Source organism: Nomascus leucogenys, chromosome 18 (assembly GCF_006542625.1).
Source record: "Nomascus leucogenys isolate Asia chromosome 18, Asia_NLE_v1, whole genome shotgun sequence".
Lineage (NCBI taxonomy): Eukaryota > Metazoa > Chordata > Mammalia > Primates > Hylobatidae > Nomascus > Nomascus leucogenys.
In genome coordinates, this window is record NC_044398.1 from 30,243,988 (window position 1) to 30,256,824 (window position 12,837).

Sequence of the window (12,837 nt, forward strand, 5' to 3'; positions counted from 1 at the left end):
AAGGCAGGGAGACAGTGGCTCAGAGTGTGAAAGTCCAACAAGGGAGGTAGTTGTGGGATGGGCTTCCGATTGAATGGTTTGCATATGAAGGTGCACTTGCAGGCAAGCCCTTTACTGTCCCTAGGAATTGGCTGTTCCTGGGAGGGGCAATCTCTCCAGAATCAGAAAGGCCTCAGATGTCAAAAAATCAAAAAATACAGAAAATGAAAAGGCATGATTAATACACGTGGACAATGGGAAACTTCCAAAGGCGAGTGACACGATCTGGCAGAGTTTTGGGAAGAGAGCAAGGAGGAGGCTGTTGTGATGGTACACTTGAGTGATGATTGCAACTGGGGCCATACGGGGAGAGCAGAGATGTGAGGTGTCTTCTACTGGCCAGCCTTCTGGTCCTCAACATGTCTTAATCTTATGCCAGATTCATTAAATAGACTTAAAAATGGAGATACCACTTATATACCACAAAATTCAGCCTTTTAAAGTGTACAATTTAGTGGTTTTTAGTATACTCAAAAAGTTGTGCAATCATCGCCACTATCTAATTCCAGATTATTTCTGTCACTTCAAAAAGAAACTGTACCGATTAGTAGTTACTCCTTCCCCAACCATATCCCTGGAAGTTACTCATCAATTTCTGTCTCTAGATTTGCCTATGATGGACGTGATACAACATGAATGGACCTTGAAAACATTGTGCTAAGTGAAGTCAGACACCAAAAGCCACATAATGTTTTGGTGTCTGATTTCACTTAGCACAATGTTTTCAAGGTCCATTCACGTTGTAACAGATATCATTCCTTCCTTCCGTTTCATGGTTGAATAATATACTAATGTACGCATATACCACATTGTTGTTTGTCCACTTAACAGTTGATGAACATTTGGGTTGTTTTCACTTTTTGGCTATTTTGAATAATGTTGCTATGAACATTTGTGTACAAGTTTTTGTGTGAACATACATTTTCAGTTCTTTTGAGTATTACCTATATGCCTAGGAGTGGAGTTTCTGGGTCATATGGTATCTTAGTTTTCTATTTCTATAACTGAATATCTGAGACTGAGTGACTTACAAAGGAAATAAATCTATTTCTTATAATTCTGGAGGCTTGGAAGTCTGGGGTTGAGGGGCTGCATCTGGTAAGGGCCTTCTTGCTAGTGGCGACTCTTCAGAGTCCTGAGGCAGTGGAGGGCATCACATGGCGATAGATGGAAGGTACACTAAGAGCCAAACTGGCTTTTTTTTTTTTTTTTTTTTTTTTTTGAGTCGGAGTCTTGCTCTGTCACCCAGGCTGGAGTGCAGTGGCATGATCTCAGCTCACTGCAACCTCTGCCTCCTGGGCTCAAGCGATTCTCTTGCCTCAGCCTCCCTAGTAGCTGGGATTACAGGTGCGTGCCACCACACCCAGCTAATTTATGTAATTTTAGTAGAGACAGGGTTTCATCATGTTGGTCAGCCTGGTCTGGAACTCCTGACCTCAGGTGATCCACCTGCCTTGGCCTTCCAAAGTGCTGGGATTACAGGTGTGAGCCACCATGCCCGGCCCAAACTGGCTTTTATACAGGCTTGCTCTCTTGATAGCTAACCAACTCCCATGATAACCCATTAACCCATTAATACATTAATCTGTGAAAGGATTAATCCATTCTTGAAGGCAGGGTCCTCATGATCCAATCATCTCTTAAAGGTCTTACCTCTTAACTGCCACACTGTTTTCCAAAGTGACTGAACCATTTTATATCCTTGCCAGCAATGTATGAGGGATCTAATTCCTTGACATCCTTGCCAACGCTTTTAATTTTTTGTTTTTTATTATAAAAGCCTTTCTAGTGTGTGTGAAGTGACATCTCATCATGGTTTTGATTTGCATTTCCCTAATGACTAATGATGTTGAACATTTTAAAAATGTGCTTTATGGCTGTTTATGTATCATCTTTGGAGAAATGTCTGTTCCAATTCTTTACCCATTTTTGAATTTTTGTTGTTGTTGAGTTGCAAGAGTTCATTATATATTTTGGATATTAATTTCTTATCAGAGATATGGTTTGCAAATATTTTCTCCCATTCTTTGGGTTGTTTTTTCACTTTCTTGATAGTCCTTTGAAGCACAAAAATTTTAATTTTGATGAAGTTCAATTTATCCATTTTTTTGGCTGTTTATGATTTGGGTCTTATCTAAGAAACCATTGCCTAATCCAAGGAAGGTCACACTGGCTTACACCTATCTTTGTTCTAAGAGATTTATAGGTTTAGCCCTTACATTTAGGTCTTTGATCCATTTTGATTTAATTTTTGTGTGAGGTAGGGTTCTTACTTAATTCTTTTTCATATGGCCCTCCAAGTTGTCCAAGCACCATTTGTTGAAAAGCCTATTCTTTGTCCATTGGATGGTATTGGAACTCTTGTTGAAAATCAATTCACCAAAAATATGTCTGTTTCTGTACTCTCTGTCTCTCTCTGTCTCTTTTTTTTTTTTTTTTTTTTTTTTTTTTGTGACGGAGTCTCACTCTGTCACCCAGGCTGGAGTACAGTGGTGTGATCTCAGCTCACTGCAAGCTCTGCCCCTCGGGCTCAAATGTCTATGCTCCCACTTCAGCCTCCTGAGTAGCTGGACCACAGGCATGCATCACCACGCCTGGTTTTTTTTTTCGTATTTTTATTAGAGACACGGTCTTGCCATGTTGCCCAGTCTGGTCTCGAACTCCTGAGCTCAAGCGATCTGCCTGCTTTGGCCTCTCTAAGCGCTGGGATTACAGGTGTCAGCCACCATGCCTGGCCTGTTTCTGTACCCTCAAACCTGTTCCATTGATTTATATGTCTGTTTCTTATGCCAGTACGACATAGTCTTGATTACCGTAGCTTTGTTGTACATTTTGAAATTGGGCAGTATGAGACCTCCATGTTTGTTCTTCTTTTTCAGGATTATTTTGGCTATTCTGAGTCCTTTATATTTCCATTTCCATTTTAGAATCAGCTTGTCAATTGTTGCAATAAAGGTAACTGGAATTTTGATAGTGATTACATGAAATCTGTAGATCAATTTGGAGAATATTGCCATCTTAACAATATTTAGTCTTCCAATTCATGATCACAGAATGTCTTTCCATTTATCTAAGTCCTTAAAAATCTCTTTCAATAATATTTTATAGCTTTCAATGTAGAAGCCTTGCCCTTGTTTTGCTAAGTTTATTCCTAATGGCTTATTCTTTCTGATGCTATTGTAAATAGAATAGTTTTCTTAGTTTCATTTTTGGATTGTTTATTGCTAGTGCATAGAAATGCAATTGACTTTTGTATATTGATCTTGTATCTGTAACCTTACTAACCTTGTTTATTAGCTGGAATGTATCTTTTTGTATATTCCTTATGATTTTCTACATTTTCTACATGCAAGATAATTTCATGTGCAGATAGAGATAGTTTTACTTCTTACTTTCCAGTTTGGATTCCTTTTATTTTGTTTTCTTACCTAATTGCTCTGGCTAGAACTTCCATACTATGTTGAATGGAAGTAGCAAAAGGCATCCCTCTCTTGTTTCTCATCTTAGAGGTAAATTTTTAGTCTTTCACTATTTTGTTTTGTTTTGTTGTTTGAGACAAGGTCTCACTTTGTCACTCAGGCTGGAGTGCAGTGGCATTATCTCAGCTCTCTGCAGCCTCAACTGCCTAGGCTCAAGTGACCCTCCTACCTCAGTCTCCTGAGTAGCTGGGACTACAGATGCACCACATCTGGCTAATTTATATATATATTTTTTTAGCGACAGGTTTTTGCCATGTTGCCCAGGCTGATCTTAAAACTCCTGAGCTTAAGAAGTCTGTCCACCTCGACCTCTCAAAGTTCTGGGATTATAGATGTTAGCCACCATTTAATATGATGTTAGCTGTGGGTTTTCATACATAACCTTGGGTTCAGGAAGTTCCATGCTTTCTTAGATTGTTGGGTGTTTTTATGATGAAAGGGTGTTGGATTTTATCAAATGCTTGTTCTGCATCTGTTGAGATGATCATATGTTTTTTGTTCTTTATTCTATTAACATGGTGCATTCCATGGCTGAGTTTCATATACTGAACTAGTCTCACATTTCTGGGATAAATCCCACTTCTTTATAGCATATAATCCTGTCTATATGTTGCTAAATTCCATTTGCTGCTATTTTGTTGAGGATTTTGCATCTGTATTCATAAGAGATATTGGTCTGCAGTTTTATTTTCTTTGATGTTTTTGTCTGGTTGTGGTATCAGGGTAATACTAGCCTCAAAGCACAAGTTGGAAAGTGTTCATTCCTCTTCTATTTCTCATGATGAATTTGTAAAGAGGATTTAATATTTCTTGAAATATTTAGTATAACTCACTAGTGAAGACATCTAGTCCTCAGGTTTCTTTATGGGAATTTTTTTTTTATTACGAATTTAGTCTCTTCACTTGTTATGAACCTTTTTCTCTTGAATAAATGCTGCCTGAATTCCTGTAATCCTTTGGTTAATTTCTAACAATATGAGAAAGTTGGTTCTGAGGATTTTCCAGTGTTTTTATTGTTTTATGGAAGAGAGGATTTTCAGAGGTCCTTAATTCACCTTTTCCACTGATACCTTTTTAAGCTGACATATAATTAATTTGGTGCCAGTCCTAAAACACACAGAACTTCTGGGACAAATTTGGGGCCATATCTGGGCAGTTGGGAAGGTGGATGGGTGGAAAGTATTTAATTTTGTGTTGAGACTTTTTTTATTCCAAGTGACCTAGCATGTAATCAAATGCTGGAAAAGGAATAAACCAAACAGAATCTAAAAAAAAATTAAAAAAATTAAAAAATTTAATTTTTATTTTGTACAATTTTTGCACCATGAGGCAGTTGCAATTTTTAAGACACCAGTGTTCCTTCTGCTTCTCAGCATTGATGTCTCAATCAGATTTTCCTAGGTCTCTTGGGCCCTGGCAGACCGAGGGCTGTGTGCCCAGGCCCAGAGCAGAGATTATCCTGTATGCAGATGCCTCAGAGTAGCAATGCCAGCACAGTGCAGTGCAAGCCTCATCTCTCAACCAGGTCTTCTGTTTCTCTCTCCTAGGGACTTACTGTTGTATTTACAAAAGAGCTTGAAAACTGGGCTGTCTTTGCTCTCCAAGCTCCCTTATGGCTGCTGTTTTCACATATGTTTATGCTGAAGCCCACTGGGTAAAGAAGGTGTGAGCAGCTGGCCTGGGTGAGGAGAGTGAGGGGGCCCATGGCCCCTGGTCCCCTGAATCTTCCCCGCATCCTGTGGCTTCAGGGACCCCTCTGTGAAACCCTTTGGGCTGTGTGTAATATATTTTCAACACTATTGCCCTGGCCTAGTGGCTGCCTTTAGCTTGAGATTTTTTTTTTCTATTAAGGAAAGTTCCCTTCCTACCTGAGTGACTGCTGCACTCAGAGGCTCTTTGAATCAATGAAAGCCTAAGAGATTGTGCTATTCAGATAGAGTCGAATCTCAGGCCCACTCCAGCAGTGTAAGCAGGGGACAGACTCCTCTGTTCTCTCCTTCTGGAGCACCAGAGTGGCAAGTCCACCCAGTTCTTCAATCCCTCCTTAATAGCGTTGTTCAGGGAGTAGTCCTATCATTGGTTTGTGGGAGATGGAAAATGATTGGTTCCCTCTATTTGGAACGAGAATGGAATCACATTATGGAATGCCTGTGTATGCAGTTGAAATTACAGTGGGGTTTTGCTTTTAAGTCTCCATTCCTTGTTACTTGGGTATTGGTATGTCCTTGGGCTGGGCAGGGAAATGTGGAAGGGGTCTGTTTGTATTCAGGACCATGCCTCCTTTTTTCTGTTGACCACTTCCAGCCTTGGAACCTGGGTTTCACTGTTACCAGTTACTTCTTCCTTTTAGAGTTAAAATTATACAAATGCAACATTGTGGTCAAAGCTCATTTTTTATCTGGGGCGGCCTCCTAGGCGATACCTCAGGGGCATATGCTCAGGAGAGAATGTTCCCCTTGCTCATTGATAACGTCTGGGCAGCTGCTGTTGAACTATTTCATGCCCATTCACACATGGGTTGGAGTTGTTTTAAGAATTGCCAAATACTGCTAAAAACTGTGCCCTCACTAAATTCAGCTGAATGCCCCAAACCCTGAGAGTTCACAAAGCCTTAGGACATTCATTGCTCATGAGCCGAGAACAGCCTCCTAGCAGAGCACTGGCATTTCTATTGTACTGATAAGGAATCTCAGGCTCAGACTCAGTAGGGAGGTCGGGGCATCAGGCGCAAATGAAGGCTTTTCTTTTTCCTTATCTTGGCCTAGTGTTCTGGCCTGCAGGTTAGGTATCTCCAAAAGCAGCCTGTAGGAGGGATGTTTTTGGTCATTGGCCTCACAGGCCTCCAGGGGCCCATGCACAGGTAGTTCCTCATGGGTTCTGTCCTGTGGAGTTACTGCTGGGCATTCCAAGGACTGCCGAGGGGTGGCTGAGGTTGCGGGAACACTAAGCAGTCATTACACTCTATAACAAGTTTGTTTGAAATAACAGAATAAAGGCAGATGGAGGCTCTATCTTTACTGAAGTTCAGTGCTGGTGGTAGCTCAACATTGATCATACCCTCAGAACGTTTCCCTGCAATGCTTCCTCCTGCCGCTTGGGGGAGATGCTTGTCATCTGCACCCAGTAAGACTGAGGAGCAACAGTATACGCTTGGCCTTCGGTATCCTTGGGTTCTGCATCTGCAGATTCACTCAACCTCTGACAGAAAATATTTGGGAAAAAAACAATAAAAATAACATAACAATAAAAATAAAAATATAATATAGCAACTATTTACATAGCATTCATATTGTATTAAGTATGATAAGTAGTGTAGAGCTGATTTTAAAGCATATGGGAGGGTGTGCATAGGCTATACACAATCACTACACCATTTTATAAAAGGGGCTTTGAGCATTCGCAGATTTTGGTATTCATGAGAGATGGGGAGTGGAGGAGGGGTTTCCTTGAACCAATCCCCTGAGGATGCCAAGGGACAATTGTACATCAATTGAGCTCCTACTGTATGCCAACCATTGTATTAGACATATTTCCTCCCCTCAAAAATCTCAGCCTGAAAGAAGAGGCTTACATGCCCGAGTTACAGTTCAATAGGTAGGTGTGCCAACATAGGTTTGTATAAAATACATGGGGAGGCCGGGCACAAAGACTCATGCCTGTAATGCTAGGACTTTGGGAGGCTGAGGCGGGCGGATCACCTGAAGTCAGGAGTTCGAGACCAGCCTGGCCAACATAGTGAAACTCCATCTCTACTAAAAATACAAAAATTAGCCAGGCGTGGCGGTGTGCATCTGTAATCCCAGCTACTCGGGAGTCTGAGGCAGGAGAATCTCTTGAACCCGGGAGGTGGATGTTGCAGTGAGCTGAGATCGCGCCATTGTGCTCCACCCTGGGCAACAGAGCGAGACTCTATCTTAAAAATAAATAAAATAAAATAAAATACACGGGGAGAGAGTGAATCCCTTTCAGAAGGGAGAGCATTTGGAAAGGCCCTGCAGAGGAAATGGCATTTGGTTCAGGGAAAATGGGTGGGTGAAGAAGGTGGGACAGGGTGTCATAGCAGAGGGAACTGTGTTGAGCAAAGCAAGATCATTGTGTGTATAAGTCATGGCACATGTTGCAGTGTGGTGGCAGCCTGGGGTTCCGGTGATGAAAAATGAGCCTTGAAAGATAAGATGAGAAAGAGTTAAAAAAAAACGTTCACTTAAATTCAGGATGAAAGAGGAGGTAGGTGGAAAGAGGAGGCAGAGCAAAGATCTGACAAAAAATCGTGAACCATTACAAAGTTGTCACCCGAGGATACTGCAGTGTGTGGGAAGGAGCACTGGACTGGGAGTCCTGTCCTAGCTCTGCCCACCTACTAGTGTGACCTTGAGCAAGCTCTTGCTCAGTTGCTCAGTTTCCTCATTTGGAAAATGGGGTTAATCATGTTGAGCTGAGGCCTGTTGGGAGGGTGAAATGAGAGAGAGGAAGTAACAGTGCTTTTTAAGTTGTAAAGGTCTGTGTTCATGAAGTGCTCTTCTTTTTTAGCTACACAATGGGATGGAAAGTTAAGAGCAGGGCTGGTTTCTCATTAGGGATGGAGAATGGAAATCGTCTGGCCCAGGAGCTGCTTGATTGCTCATTAATGTACTGCGTGGCAACTGAAAATGGGGAAGCCTCTGAAAAACAGAAAAGATGTGATCATTCAGGCCCTGTGGTTTTAGTTCCTTATCTTAGCCTTTCTTAAAGAATGATGAGTTAAACTCCAGAGCCTGTCATTCATATCCAACAAAACCATTCTGCACTCAATTAATTTAATATGAAAGATATAGTGGGCCATTAATCTATGGGGGAGCTGCAGTTTTTGATAAAACACCCAAATTAAATTCTCCAAGTTAGAAAAAAGGGAAATTATCCCATTTAGTATCACTTGAATACCATTAGTTATTCAGTTCAACAGAGAATTCAGTCAGTTATTCAGCAGAGCTCTGGCTTCTGAGACTCTCTGAATACATCAGGCACAGAAATTCATTTCATAGTTTTTCAACTGTGAACTTGTAGGAGTGTGGAGTTAGATAACATCTAGTTGCCCAGAGATTTAGAGATGAGCTAGCCTGACTTGAGAAATGATATTATTTGTAAAAACTGGACGTTTATCATTGCTGCTGTTACTAGGTTAGAAATGTAAACAAGACTTCGGAGTCGTCAGAGGGACTTGTGTTCACCTGTGGCTCCTTGACCTGTGTCATTCTGGTTGTGGCCTTTAACCAACAATCTGCACACTGGTTGTCTCACTTCTTGCCAGGTTGTTGACACAGCAGAGTGGGAAACGTGGGCTCAGGCCCAGGTCGGGGTCCAGTGATGTGGGTTCCATTCCCTTTCCTCTTAAAAAGGAGTGTGCACCAGAGTCGGGGCCAGTGATCCTAAAATACTGTAGTATTTTATACTGAGACAGGTGGAGCCAGAAGGGGCTTGTGGGGGTAGAGTCTGGGCTGGGAGTGGAGTGGGCACAGCAGAATTTTGGGCTGGGAGGGCAGCTGAAGGAGAAGACAGAAGAAGGGCTTTCTCTGTCCCTTGATGGGATGGGACATCGTGCAGTTTCTCCTTGGACATAACTGGCTTGAAGCTCTCCTTAAACTCTAGGTGCCACATATTTTTGGTATTATAACTTAGAATAATGCTAGCCTGAGCTCCCATGTGGCCGATTAGTGTCCTGCTTAGGGTCCTCTCTCCTCTTGAATTATATCAGGAATCCCTGGGGGCTTTATGGTTCCCCAAAGCTGAGTCATTACAACATTCACATGGGCGGGCAGTGCTCTGGTCTTAAGGAACTCCTGCAGTGGCTCCTGGAGGCCACAGGGGGTCACTGTTGGCAGCCATCAGGCATTGCCCACAGGGTTCAGGACCACAAGGATGGTTGGCTGCCGACCTCAGAAGCCTTAGATAAGGGTTGAGAGAGCCCTTTCCCTTGGCCCAAGTTTAGCTGTTGTCGAACTTTGCTTACCTCATCTTGAGTGCCAAACCCATTCTTCCACCAAGGGACCATGGCTCCAGCAGGCCGAGTCACAAAAGGCCTGTGTGATACCCTTCAGCATCTCAGCTGCCTGTTTTCCCTCCCCAGGGGTCAGAGGCTTTTCCTACTCATGCTTGTTTTTTCCATTCTCTGACAGGAGCCCCTGACTGCACACATCCCCTCCGCTCACACATCACTTCCCCACCTCCACTCAGGGACGGACCCTTTCTAAAGGTGCCATTTCAGCCTCTTTATCTCACAGCAAACATGACAATAACAGATAATATTTAATAAACCTAGCTCATGGCAGGGCTTTCCAAGCCCGCCCTGTACTGTCCCATTTACATCTCAAAGCAACCCAGTCAGGCCCCCACTTCATAGACAAGGAAAGAAGGTGTAGATAAGGTAATTCAGGTTGCCAAAGGTCACACGGAGCAGAATTTAAACACATCCACTTTCACATACAATTCAAAGCTTTACTGATGCCTTTCCCCATATTATAGGATTATTCATTAATTTTCAGAGACATTGTTCTATTCACCCAAGGGATTACTACAAATTAATGTTGCTTTGAAGCATGGAGTTTCTTTGCAGGATGTAGCCAGATCATCTGAATTCTATAGGACACTGAGCTTTTTCTGTCTGGACAGGGGAGTAGGGTGGGCCTGAGATGACCCGGTTGGTCTGAGTTGGTCTGTTGAACACAGCTGCACAGAGGCAGGTTTGTAGCTTGGTGGGAGCACGGTGGAGCTACAGGGCAGAGTGGTGTGTGTGTGTGTGTGTGTGTGTGTGTGTGCTGGGGAAGGAGCCCACTGAACTGAGAAAGTAAGGAAAGTAGGCAGGGCACTTCTCAGGGGCTTACCTGGCAGGCCAAGGTGTTTGTATTTTATTCTGTGTGCAGTGGGAGCCACTGAAGACTTTTGAGGAAGAGAATGGTAAGATCAGAGCTGGGCTTTAGGAGAATGGGTTTAGTCTTTGTGTGACAAATGGCTCAAGGCCCCACCTGTCTGAATTCCAAAAACCCGGCTCCCTAGTCTGCATACAATTTCCTTCTGCAACCTGCCTGCCTGTCTGTCACTGAATGTCACTGTCTCTCAGGGGCTGTAATCTTCCAAAAGTCACGGTCCTTGTAGGGTACAAGCTTCTAGTTTTTAGTTTGCAGTCAAATGTCTGCAAAGCCCATCCCGGGGCATCCTGACCTTGTTGGAGCCTTTCGTCACAATACAAGGCAGGTATCATGGTGTTCTTAGGGTCTGGAACTTACAGACCTCCCTTTTGAGTTTTAGAAGCTGCAACATACAGATGTCTTCTCACCCACTTGGCAGACACAAGGCCCTTCCTTGAGGAACACAAAAAGATGGAAGCCAGAGAGAGGGGTGTCTTGGAGTCTTGTAACATAAGGAGTGACAAACCACCGAAACCTCAGTTTTCTCTCTGGAATGGCCTCTTCCCTTTTCTTTCTCTGGAAAACTCTTACTGATCTTCCCCTACCCAGTCAAATTATTTCCTGTGATGGCTGCTGGCTCCCTAGCAGAATGCGAGGCTGCTGCCCCTAAACTCTGACAATACTTTATTGGTCTCTTTTTTAAATGATGCTCACTACTTTCTTCATTATGCTAGAGATATTTGTTGGTCTTATTTTCCCAGCTTGCCTCTGAGTGCCTTGAAAGAAGGATTTGCTTCACTATTATCTTTGTATCCAACTCAGGGCCTAGTGCAGTGTGAAATACTTAATTGAGTTCAATCAGTCATACAAAAATATGTATCGCCTGCTGACTGTGTTCTTGGCACTAGAATACAGCAATGAATAGACCAAAGCAAACTCTCCTGCCCTCATGGAGTTCACAGCCTAGTGGATATTCTGTATGGGAAACCCATGGGGGCACTTCCATAAATACCTTCTGAGGGACAGACTTCATGCTGCCTTCCTCAGATCTGGGAGATGTTCTGTTCCCAGAAAGCGTTCTTTGACAACTTGTGAAGTAGAAATGCTTTCTTTCAGGAACAGGGCTACTGACCTTTATCCTGCGAATACTAACAGTGCAGTTCTTGGTAGGTGCCTGCTATGCATGTCTTGAGTGGCACTGGAGTAGAAACAGACTAAGATTTTACTCTGAGAAGAGAAGGTGACCCACTGGGGCTGGGGCATTAGCCTGGTGCAGTTAGAAGAACAAGGCCAGCAAGAGTTTTTTTTGCAAAATAGTTGGATTTTAGAGGCAGATAGGGGCCTGCCAAGATGCAATGAGACTACAAAATAATTGGTTTTAATTCCAGAATTTGCCTCTAATGGGTTTTGTTCCCATTCCGGCATTTTCCAGGTCCCAGACCTCCCTTTTGAGATTTAAAAGCACATATATCTTTTCAAGGCCACTTGGCTGAGACAGGGCCGTTCCTTGAGGAGCACAAAAAGATGGAAGAGGTCATGCATGGTGGTTCACTCTTATAACCCCAGTACTTTGGGGAGGCCGAGGTGGGAGGATTGCTTTAGCACAAGAGTTCAAGACCAGGCTGGGCAACATAGTGAAGCCCTGTCTCTACAAAAAATTAAAAATCTTAGATGGGCATGGTGGCACACACCTGTAGTCTCAGCTACTCAGGAGGCTGAGGTGGGAGGATTGCTTGAGCCTAGGAGGTCGAGGTTGCAGTGAGCTGTGATCGCACCACTGCACTCCAGCCTGGGTGACAGAGTGAGACCTTATTTCAAAAAAATGAATATATACACGTCTATTAATATATGTATATGTGAAGACAGAGGGCTAGACAGCGGGGTGTCTTGGAGTCTTGTAAGCTGTTAGAGTTAGCAAAAGATCCTCTTCCTCCTCCCTGCCCATACACTCATCTACCAGCTCTCAAGGTCATGGGAAACCAAGAAGGGGCTCCAGAACTGGGACACTAGTGTTTCCAACAACTCATCTTGTGGTAGCAGGAAGGAAGGTTCCTGGCCTGGTCCATTAACCCAGTCGGGCAAATTGCTGTCCTTCCTTGAGCCTCAGTTTCCACATGAATAACATGAAGAGGTTGGGCCAGATGGTCTTTAAATGCTCCTTTGTTTTTTAGTAGGAAAGAGCTCTGGTGTCAGATTACACAGGGTTTTAAATCGAAGGTAGCTGCTTGAGTGGTGGGGCCATGGGGTGGAAAGAACTGTGTGGGTTTTAGAGCCAGGCACACCTGGGTTTCTGTCCAGGCTCTGCTCCTTATTAGCTGATTTACTTTGGGCAAGTTACTTAACCTCTCAGAGGCTGGTTTCCTCACCCATAAAGCAGAAATAGTGATGTTCCCTGCCTGGGTGGTTGGGGGAAGTCCTTTAGTGAGATAATGCGGGGA

At 43.3% G+C, this 12,837-nt stretch overlaps 1 protein-coding gene across 2 annotated transcripts in view; it reads left to right on the plus strand.

The window, feature by feature from the left end:
* SH2D4B (SH2 domain containing 4B) overlaps positions 1-12,837 on the plus strand; it is a 103,505-nt gene that overhangs the window by 46,618 nt on the left and 44,050 nt on the right. The gene's annotated exons all lie outside the window — the stretch shown is intronic.